Genomic DNA, 11,781 nt, shown 5'->3' on the forward strand with positions numbered 1-11,781 from the left:
TGAAATAGTTCACATTTTCAATATTTGATATGTTTTCTATGTCCTTTCACATTCTGGGCGAGATGTACTAACGCTTTTGTGCCCACTTCAGGCGTATTTGTTTCGCAACGTGTGTGCAACGTGCACTTATAATTATTTAACTTTCCTACTTGCTAAATTTGACCAATCTTCCAGTAAAACTAGAAGAGTAAACTAATCTTCATAATCTGCTTGTTGACATCTTATCATGTAGGCTATTGTCATGATCGCTAAACATTTGATTCTTTTTAATGTTATCATCAGTTAACTTCATGTATCTGCTCTTGTATGTAGGCTTGCGGTAGGGGGCGGAGAAAGACGCAGATTACCCGATGAACTGAAAGATTGATAAATACCATGTGCAGTTGGGTTTCACAGCGTTCGCTATATGCGGTTTGTCTATTGCGCTGATAACGTTGCGTTCGCAAATGTATGTACATCTGGTCCTCTATTTTTATTTGCTTTTTTGTACAACGTCCCAACTTTTTCTGATTTGGGGTTGTACATGTAGAGAGAAGGAAAGGAGGGAAATCGCAGGAGCAGTGAGGACATGACGAGATCCATCTGTAGGCTACAATGTTTTTTGGTACACTGTATCTCCTTTTTAATAATACGCCTCAAAAGACGATTCACATCGTTTCCGTGAAAGGACACAACTCACTGGCAACCTTGCCTCAAATTGCTTGAAGCGATTTCTAAATTTGAGGCTCGACCTTTTGAATTAGCTGCAGCATTGAAAGGAGTTGAACTCATTTTTTGAAGTATACTTGACTATGCCTGCGCGGTGCTGGGGTTGTGCAGAGGCACAGGCTGTATTGACAGAGGGCAGAGGGGAGGGCGGGAAAGAAGGACCGTGACGGACGAGTGGTGCGGACCAGGGGGCCGGAGGAATCCTCTGTTTGGAGAGTAGAGGAGCCATTCTCCTGAGGGCCCGCACTTCTAATCACATGCCAAGGCTGACGCCTCAAAACCTCGGAGGAGGGAAAACATGCTTTCAGAGGGTGCTCGCACACACAACTGGGCTTGGGCTTTGATGCATACACACACACACGCGCACACACACACACACACACACACACACACACACACACCGGCGCACGCACGCACACACCTTTCCCACTCTCCTCATTCCTCACACACATAGGAGACTGAAGGCGAGTCCTTTTACAGAGACTGAAAGAGACTGAAATGTCCAAACGTCCTGCTCTGATAAGACTGCCTGCCCGCCTGTCCGCCTGCCTGTGAGGTGAACATCACAGAAGAGATGTCACGGATGGGTTGCATTCTCCACGACTGTTTCAAGCCAAATCCCTGTTTAGGTCCAAACCACCAGATCAACAATCCCAACCAGGGTTCCTCTAAGTAACACCATCACTGACAATGGGCTAGCCATTACAGTGTCCCAGCCTCGAATGAATGATCATCCCAAGAAAAAGTGCCATTATGTCACTACGTGAGACATATGTGCTGTGATTGATACAATACATAAACAGATCATCGGAGCAATAATAAATAATTACATAAATAAATAAATAAATAAATAAATACGATGGACATGGGTCTAAGGCCCATTCCACCCATCAAATATAACCTCCATCTTCTTTTTGTAGCCAAATCATCATTATCCCGCCTGTCAGCCTCACGTAACCCCATCCCTGCTCCCATGATGCTCTGCTGTCAGCGTGATTGCCGGCCGTCTGCTGGCTGACTGATAATCTGTGAGTGATTGACCTGCCCCCAGCGGAGGACAATGACGTATATTGGCCGGCGGTGCGGACCATCTATTAGTCAGGGGCCTGCGCTGGCCTTGATAAGACAATGGAATGATGCCCAGGAGGGTTCAGCAGCACAGACTAAACATGCAATACCACCCCCCCATCCCCACAACAAACATACACATTAAAGTTTATGCGTTTGTTCCACACACTTCACAAGTGAATGTTTTCTGAAAAATCGGTCACACTCCTTACTTGGAATGTACTGTATGCCCATAGACTATCTTATAGATCATCTACAGATGCCCAAATTATCAACAAACTATCAGTTGAAAATCCATTAACTACAATGTATGATAGTGGTTAAGATTAGGGATTGGATTTAGTTAAGGTGATGTTCAATAATTGCTAAACAACAATTTTACTGTTAAGTCTCTGTGGGCGCACTGTCCAAGTAAAATGTCACTGAAAAATCTGCCTAAGGTCTTGGCATATGCAGATAGATTGGTTCTGTTCATAAAGAACCGCACTGCTTATGAGAGGAAGGTAGTGATGCCATCAGCTGAGGAGGAACTACCGATGCTGGTGGAGATTCATGAATGGTTCTCAGACACCGTGTCAGCCATATGATGCGTCTGGAACAGCTCAAATGTGTGATGCCACCGGGACCTTGTTGTGATTGATATGGCCAAAAGAGACAGAATTTGCTGCTGAAATCCTCAAAACATTGAGGATAAAATCAAAGTGCACCGATTTAAAGAAAGTTTGAAGAGATTTTGTGACTTTACATTTTTTTTTTATAGAAATAGCCATTGCAATGAATAGAAAATGTAAAAACCACAACAGTAATTATGGGAAATTATTGAATATGCAATAATGCAAAAGAAATGAAAGATCCCAAAATCCTGTGTAGACTTAAAAGAGAATTCTGTGGCCAAAGAGGAGAATGCAGATGGCAATGAATAAACTCACAATCTATTTCATACCCAGTACGCAGTCCATTGGTGAAGAGTCATTCCATGTGAAAACAGCCAATATCAGGGTATCATGTACATGGTACCGCTCAGATTTTGCTGAAAAGCTGTGAAAATATAGCCTGGGTGTTCCCATGCTGCCTTGCGCGCGATTTGATTCACGCTGCTAAGGCAGCCTGGAGACCATGGAGCAAATTTTCGCCTGGGATAGGGGACCAATCACAGAACAAGGGGGAAAGCAAGACAATGATGAGCTATCCACAGACGCATTTGATAGACATCCGTGGCACCCAATAAACGGATCTGGGCATTTTTTTTCAAATACGAGAAAATTAACGTTTGGTTCCCAGACCACGTCTCATTGAGAAGTGGTGGCGCTAGCCAGGCTAGTGAAAATATGGCTTATGTTACCAAACGAGGGAATCTGAAGTTTCAGGTCAATATCTCAAACGGTTTGCCCATTTGTTATATGTGGGAACCTTGCTCTTGCCAAAATGAATTTGAAGGGTGCGGTACCACTGGTGGGGGTTTTATGGGGGTCGAAAAACCCTCTCCGGCGGAGGTGACTCTTTTGGAACCCCATATTTGGACCCCCAAATGACCATGTGGGCACTTGGTGATCCTAATGGGATTTATACCAGATAAAGATACATATTTGTTCTTTCTTTTAATTTTTGGAGGCCCATAAAAAGACAGACAGAGAAAAAGAGAGAGAGAGAGAGAGAGAGAGAGAGGGAGAGAGAGAGAGGGAGGAGGGGGTCAGTGGGGCTTTCACTGCTCTGATGTCCCCAGTTTGCAGCTTCACCTTTGCATGGGACTCGAATGCTTTGATGGCTGCTTGAGTTTGAACGCTGCGTTATTATAGACATTAGATGAAATTGCTTGTGTTACGTGCAGGAGAATTATGTGAGAGCTTTGGATCAATACCTGCAGTGGATATGAGTGGAGATTAGGGGCCCCTGGCAGCCTGTCAGGCCTGATTCTGGTTCACAGCCCTGAGGAGGCCTCGTCATTCACTCCCAATCACTCACTTCAATGGCAAACGCCATACGCCTCAATTTAACTCACACCAAACCTGATTTGCAGAAGCACAAATGCAGAAGTCTCAGTGAGAGTGCTTATGACATCGAAAAAAGAGTAGAGGGTGTGTGTGATAGAGAGAGAGAGAGAGAGAGAGAGAGAGAGAAAGAGAGTGTGTGTGAGAGCTTGAGGGGGGGCATATTCAAATTCCATTGACAAGCACTTAGGAAAAATGGCTTTCAAAGAGGGAAAAATGATCAGAAACATTACAGCGCTTCACAAGCGTGTGGCCGAGCCGTAGGGGTGACTAGAAATATCAGCCACCAGTTTCCATCTTCAACAGCACCACTGTTTGTTGGGTTGTCGAGTTTTTTTGATGGATAAAAAAATAAACAGCAAACAAGCAACTAAATTAGCATAAAATCACCACCTCCTCAGCCTCATGACTGCTCTCAAGTTTGCCTCTATGGGGTTTGTTGTGTTGGCCATCTGACACATTTTATGCTAAAAGCGGTCAAGTGAAATGCAATATCACAGCAACAACAGCCTGTTCTTATATTCAATATCACAGCAACAACAGCCTGTTTTTATATTCAATATCACAGCAACAACACCCTGTTCTTATATTCCAACTTGTGTCCATGCCTCTGTGTGTGTGTGTGTGTGTGTGTCTGTGTGTTTGTGTGTTTGTGTGTGTGTGTGTGTGTGTGTGTGCGCGTTACGGTATTTATTTCCATTTGCGTGTGTGTGTGTGTGTGTGTGTGTGTGTGTGTGTGTGTGTGTGTGTGTGTGTGTGTGTGTGTGTGTGTGTGTGTGTGTGTGTGTGTGTGTGTGTGTGTGTGTGTGTGTGCGCGCATTACGGTATTTATTTCCATTTGCGTGTGTGTGTGTGTGTGCGTGTGTGTGTGCGTGCGTGCGTGCGTGTGTGTGCGTGCGTGCGTGCGTGTGTGTGTGCGCGCGCGCGCGCATTACGGTATTTATTTCCATTTTACGTGTGTGCATGTGTGAGTGTGATGTACGGTACTCCCAAGTATATGTGTGTGCACTGAATCCTACCGACCTAAAGCATGCCACACAGCACAGGCAGACATGTGAAGCAGGTGTGTGTCGCTGTGTGAAGCTGTTTCCACCTGATTGATTCAGGAAGATGCTGCTGCACCACTGCACTCATCAGGAATCCCTTACTGTGTGGTGACAAGCTCTTAATCAGCCAATTAAGCAAGGGGCATAATTAGATAGCCAGCAGAGAGAGAGAGAGAGAGAGAGAGAGAGAGGGAGAGAGAGAGGATCACTCTAACCATGTAGAGTACAGGAGTAGGCTACTAATCATTTGTGGAACCAGCATAGTCACACACACACACACACACAAACAAATATATACTACACACTAACCCTACAATATCTCTGAGGGTCTATGAGGTGTCCTATATGAAAAATCATTAAAAGCTCTACTGTACTATGGCTCCATGAACCTATAGTTGCTCTCTCTCTCTCCCTCTGTCTCTCTCACACATACAGTACAGTACACACACACACACACACACACACACACACACACACACCTTTCCATCTGCTCAGACCACATAAAATACACACCATGTACATTAATGGACACACCAGCTCAGTGGTAAAGTCCACACACAGGGCCCCCTAGTGGCTATGAGGGAAAGGCAGAGGGATGTGACCACGCTGACCACAAATGAGCATTAGAGGACACAGCACTGCCCTTTCATTTAGCCATTTATCAAAACTAAATTATTATTATTATTATTATTATGAAGTAATCCAGAGGTCTTTGAAGTTTACAAATGTGTTGAAGATGATACAGAGTAGTTTAAGATACAGTACTGTCATCTCTTGTTTTATCGTATCATGCTGACAGTAAAGATGACACATGCTACATACACAAAAACCTGATGCTATAGTACCAATAAAAAAACACATGCTACATACACAAAAACCTGATGCTATAGTACCAATAAAAAAAAACATGCTACATACATGTACACAAAATCCTGATGCTATACCAATAAAAACAAAATTATTGATATGAAGTAATCCGTCTTTCCTTTTTGATTAAAAGGAAATTCTACGTCTTAAAGCCTCGCTAAGAACACGTTATACACAATATATATGAGCTTAAATTGTCATTTTTGAAAATCCCTTTGCAAGCAAGACTATAAAGACTGTGTTTTTGTTGAGCCGCTGTTGAACGCCTATTCAGACACAAACAGGCATATTTGCAGGCATATTGTGGCACATTCAACTGCAAAGATTAGACCTGCAGAGAATCTCTCAGCCACAGAATCTCAGTGTGTTTTTTTACAACATGGCAACTCCACTCGCTGTGCAATTGACATGGATTTTTATGGTGCGCTTTTGTTTGGTCTTGAGATGATTCTGTGCAGGAGCAGCCCGACTCTCCAACACCCCCCACCCGTTCAGAAGGCTACAGACAGGAATTATTTCCTCTCACTGTTGTGTGGGCTGGGACTAAAGGGGAATAGCCTAATGGGATTTTCTGATAAGGAGTTACAAGAGCTGGGGCCTTTCTTTTGTCTCTAGCAGGGGGTTCAATAGCTAAACCAATAGAAAGTGCCTCTGGTTACCAAAGAAACGGAGAACACAGGGCCCAGTCGCCATGGTAAATAGAACGTTTTATTGTGAGCCTTCTACTCTCTAAGCAGGCCCACTGCAACGCATGTCTGCAAAAGATTTTGTTCAGTCACTTTAACTACAGAGACAACATTTATTATTATATGATTATTATTATTATTATTATTATTATCATTATTCAATATTGTTCATGATGATGTTATTGTTTCTACATTAAGTGATAATAAATATATAAGATATTTACATTTTCAAATGAAACTCACAGGGGCCAAAATATGCAGGCTACATGGTATGGTGTCTTAATTACCGGAACATTCTTGTCCAGCTGGTGCACCGCTCCTCGAGTGTCCACACTGCTCGCCTGCTCTCTCTCCTACTGCCCTGACGGAAAAACCCAAACAGCTGCAGTTCCCTCCGAGTCGACCTGGCCTGGCAGCTTCAATTTCACTTCAATCACCAAGTAGGAAACAACGAAATTACACGGTGCACCAAGACAGTAGGGCACAATTTCCGGATCGACAAACCCTGCAATAAAATTACCCAAATTACCAGTGAGTACAGTAAAGTGCCTCGCGTGGCCTGAGTGCTGGTGTCAGTGACACACCCCATCGCCCACAACCTCCAACTTCACTCGCCCCGCTTGCTGTCTTCACATCTCTTTATTCCTCTTTTCCTCTTTCTCTCTTTCTTTCTCTTCCACTTTCTCCCTCTCTTTTGTACAATGCCTCTTCTGCGACTGTGCCACAGCTTCCCCGATACATAAAACCCATCCCACCTTTATCGGCTCTGCTCTTTTCTCTTGCTGGCGTAGTGTGGGGGGTTTGTTTGTGTTCTTGTTGTCCATCAGACAGCGAGAGGAAAATGAAAGCATTTGAAATGCAAACTGGATGTGGGCTTGATTTGGCATACTGAACAGCCTAATTATGCAGTGGCCTGTATATATGAAGCCATGAATAAATTGTAATTATGCTCATTTCAAAGAAACCATCCAACCTCTTTACCACTAAATACTCTTAATCAGAATATTGCCTAATAGTCTTAGCACAAAATAATACAAAATACATTTATGTTATCGACTGTAAAAAGAGAAAAATGCTAAATAAATGAAAAGGATGTGGGTTTATGGCTGTTAAGAATGGCAATCAAACATTAAACAACAAAGTAGTATACCAGAACTAACACATGTTGCAAATAATTATAAAACCAAATAGTCAAAGCATCATCAAACCTATTAATTTACTTTGTGATTAATGACCCTTTCCAGAGAGCCAATAAATGTGACATCATTAGTCTCTCTTGTTTATTTTGGGGTTTGCAAAACCCACAGTACTTTCTTACACACAACAAATTCAATAGTCCACTATTTCATAATCATTTGTTTTTGAGACCTGCCCATAGCTGTATTTCAATTCAGCAGAAATTATCAGTAAATAATAATACCTATTAATAAAGAATTCAATTTATCTTTAAACACTTTCTAACAAAACAACAACATTAGTTTATTGTTCACAGTGATTATAATGTTTATTACATATATGTCTCAAACTGTAATTTTGTGCTTCACTGAAGTCAATACATGATTGTGTTTCCTCACATCAGATAAATAATACAAATCATACAGCATGTGATTGGCTAAAATAACCCCCTGGTTGCTCCGGTCTCGCAGGAAAATAACGCACACTAAAAGTACACGGCGTGAGCAACACACACTCAGTTGATACAGTAGTGATGAAAAGGCCTGAGGTGGGGGGTGAAGGGAGCACTTGTCCTGGGGCCGTGTCCTGTAAACGGTCTGTTTGACATGTGGGCCCGGAGCGGACTGCGATTGGATGAAACTGAGCTCTGATGGCCAGCGGCAGGCTGGGGTCTGAAGACTCAGAGACATCAGCGGCGTTTAAGACTGAAGAGGAAGGAGGAGCTCAGAGTAGTGGTGCAGTCGATCGAATCATCTATGAACTGCACAAGTACAATCCTCTCACTTTTTCTCTTCCTCTCTCTCTCTCCTTCTCTCCTTCTCTCCCTTTCTGCCTTTCTGTTCCTCACCCCCTCCCCCACAACACACACACCCCAAGTCCCCAAAGAACTGAAAGACCAATCAGAATTCTCATAATGATCCAAAGTGGCTTCGGTCTATGCGGCCAGCTCCTGCTACTAAGTAATAGGGGAAAGTAAAAGGAAGCCAATTTGACACCTTTATCAGATATTATAGTCTTTTTGGGGATGTTCTATTTACATAAGAAATAAGTCTGACCAAGCAAATTGAAGTGGGGGGCATTATGTGCCAAGGCAATACATTTGGGGATTTTGTGCGTGAGGCGGATATATTTCAAAATGCATTATATGGCGCCACCTTCAAAATGAGCTTCTTAAAAGCAGCAGATACGTGTAATATTATTAAGATCTCACACTACAATTACCACAAAGCCCACTATGCAGGAGAGACTGACACCCCTCTGCACCATGTAAGGAGTTAACGTGATATCTCCCTGGGCCAGAGATAGGGTTTCCACTAGAGAGCGAGAGCGAGAGTGAGACGAAGTCTGGGCATTATCCGAATTTGCATTGAAATGTACTCCAGATGTGTGGTGATTTCACAGAGAGAGAAACGTGAGCCATTAAGACTTCAAAATGGTCTTTACATAAAGAAATGGTGGCACTTTGGGATCCGTTGGAGCATGGAACTTTGATATCGCATTTAGACGATAGATGTATGTAGACTGGTTAAATGACACCATTTGTATTTATACTTTAATGCAATCATTGATAAAAAAAAAACATAATGCAAATCACCATTAATTATCTTTGTTGACTGTGTAGTCTTTGACCTACTTGGAAATGTAGAAAAGATTGTACAACACTGTAAAATTGCTAATATTCAATAAGCATGCGAGGAGTTCCACGCCTAACACCCCCGAGGTGCGGGTTGGGTTCTGAGCTCTTCTACAGTACAGGGTAGAGGAGCATAAGGTGCGGGTTGGGTTCTGAGATCTTCTACAGTACAGGGTAGAGGAGCATAAGGTGCAGGTTCTGAGATCTTCTACAGTACAGGGTAGAGGAGCATGAGGTGCAGGTTCTGAGCTCTGGCAACACAGCACATGTAGGCTATGTAGAAGAATATGTTACATACTTGTACAACTAACTCACTCACTCTCTCACACACACAAAGGCAGGGGTGTAGTGGGCATTGGACGCGGGGGAACGCCGTCCCCCACTTCTTGGAGCATTGTTTTGAGCATTTTAATATGCATTTATTAATATAACAAGTGTTGTTACCAGTGATAGCAACGCATCACGCAAACGTCTCCAATTAGGCCTCTTTGTCATAAAATTCGTTACAAGAATGACCGTCATGCTGTAGCACTCCACCATGCGTAAAGACATTAAAAACTACGCAGCTCGTCATTCCACGTTACCCGAAAGTAGCTAGAAAGTGGCTAGAAAACCATAGATTATACAACTGCCTGTATCCGAATTTAGCAAGCATCTTCATGGCCCACTGTTGCAATTCCTTGTGTTTTGCAGAAAACAGGTAGGCTAATCCAGTGGTCAAAATGACACGATATTTGTGAGTAATACGAGTGATTTTTATCGAGGGAGCTCCAATATAAGTGAATGGGTATTTAACAATAAATAATGACCCAACGGTGAACCTGAACAACTTTAGGAAAAACTTACGATTGGTGCAGCTATACTTTCATCCAGGGCTTGAAAACAAAATTATTTTTCAAACGTTCCGTTCCGAACGGTTCAGGTTGGCCTATGTTTAACGTTTTCGTTCTTGCATGCGTTCCGCCACCAACATATCGGTCCTGAACCGGTTCGGAACGCAAAATATTGTTCGTTCTTAAAGTTCCGGCAGTGTTTGGCGGGCCAATCAAGTCTATTTTTGTGGACTTTACCTTAGAATAGACGTAGGCTACTCATTATTTCCCCTTGATTTAGCCTATACCGTAGCTATGCCCAAAAATAATAAATCACAGGCGGCATCCAAAAACATTCAGATGGGCTATCCATCCCATAGCCTACAGACTTACTGTAGGCCTAACCTATGCCAATAATAATATCTTATCAAAAATATTTCTGGATACGTGCTAAACTCCTTACCTGGCCTAAGATCCGAAGTGGCAGAAGGATAGGTTACATTACAACAGCAAGACAAAATATACACATTTGGACCAAAGGTCCATTTATTCGTTTTTTTTTTTTTTCAAACTGCAGAAATCAAATTATTAGGCTGTTATATAGAGAACGAAAAAAAAAAACCTCTGCATTTTAATCATTCGCAGTGACATTCATATGACGCCCCCTCAAATTGAGCTACACTGCCCACACAGCGTGTTGAATGCGTGTTAAATTCTGCTTGTGCTATTGTTATTGCCATGGTTTATGTGTGGTAATGAATGAAGCCATGCTGCGGCATGTTATGCGTCAAGGAGATTAGACTACGCTATATTTCATAGGCTACTCTACATTATGGTTTGTCTGTTTATTGTATGATACAACAACATGAAAAGTTACAGACCATATTCATAGACTTTGGTGGAAAAGTGTAGTTTGGGTGACGACATTAGGCTACATTTTGAAGTTAATCCATGTCATTTACTCATTCCATGTCATTTAATGTTGTTTTTTTTATTCGGTTTCATGTTCATGAAAGCTGGTAAAAATTTGGCCTTGGCCTTACGCACCGATGTATGTGGAGGTGCGAGTGTGACAGTTTTTGCAATGACGTCATAAAAATAGCGTCCCCCTAGCCTGGCGGGCCATCCTATATCATTGAAATGTATAGTCTGGAATCGAACCATTCACCATGTCTTTCAAACTGCCTAGGCATGCAATAGGCCAGCGCTGCGACCATATCCGTATCCGGTCTGCAAAACGGCAAATACATCCTTCTTCAAAAGGAATTACTTAAGTGCATTGTGTTGCTCAACTTTCAAAGAAAAGCACAAGTCCAACTCCTCCAAAGTTGACGCCAACGCCGATTCAAACAACCGCTCTTCGTTCGCCATAGCCACCTTCCTTATTGTTGACTGTTGCAGGACTGTCGTTATCCTGTTAAGCCCGCCTTAAGACTCTCTTACAAAATAGAGCGCTGTGATTGGATGACGTCCACGGCGTCAGCCAATAGAAATCCCTATGGTTTGGTACTAGACGTACAGGCTGAGCAAATTAATTTGCCGCCGCTAGAGTGCGTCTAGATTTCTAGGCTAGCGTCCCCCCACTTTAAAAATCCCCACAACACCACTGCAAAAAAGGCAGTAGATACCCTCTGTCATAACCATCACTTGTAGCCATACAAAAAATATCACTTACTAAGATACATGTTTTTGTTGTTGTGTTGTTGTTGTTATGTACAATAGGGGAGTAGCACAAACAACTGAATCATGTACAAATGAAAGAAACCTCCATCTTACAGCAATAGAACAGGTCATCTG

The sequence above is a fragment of the Alosa alosa genome, chromosome 23, assembly GCF_017589495.1.
Source record: "Alosa alosa isolate M-15738 ecotype Scorff River chromosome 23, AALO_Geno_1.1, whole genome shotgun sequence".
Lineage (NCBI taxonomy): Eukaryota > Metazoa > Chordata > Actinopteri > Clupeiformes > Clupeidae > Alosa > Alosa alosa.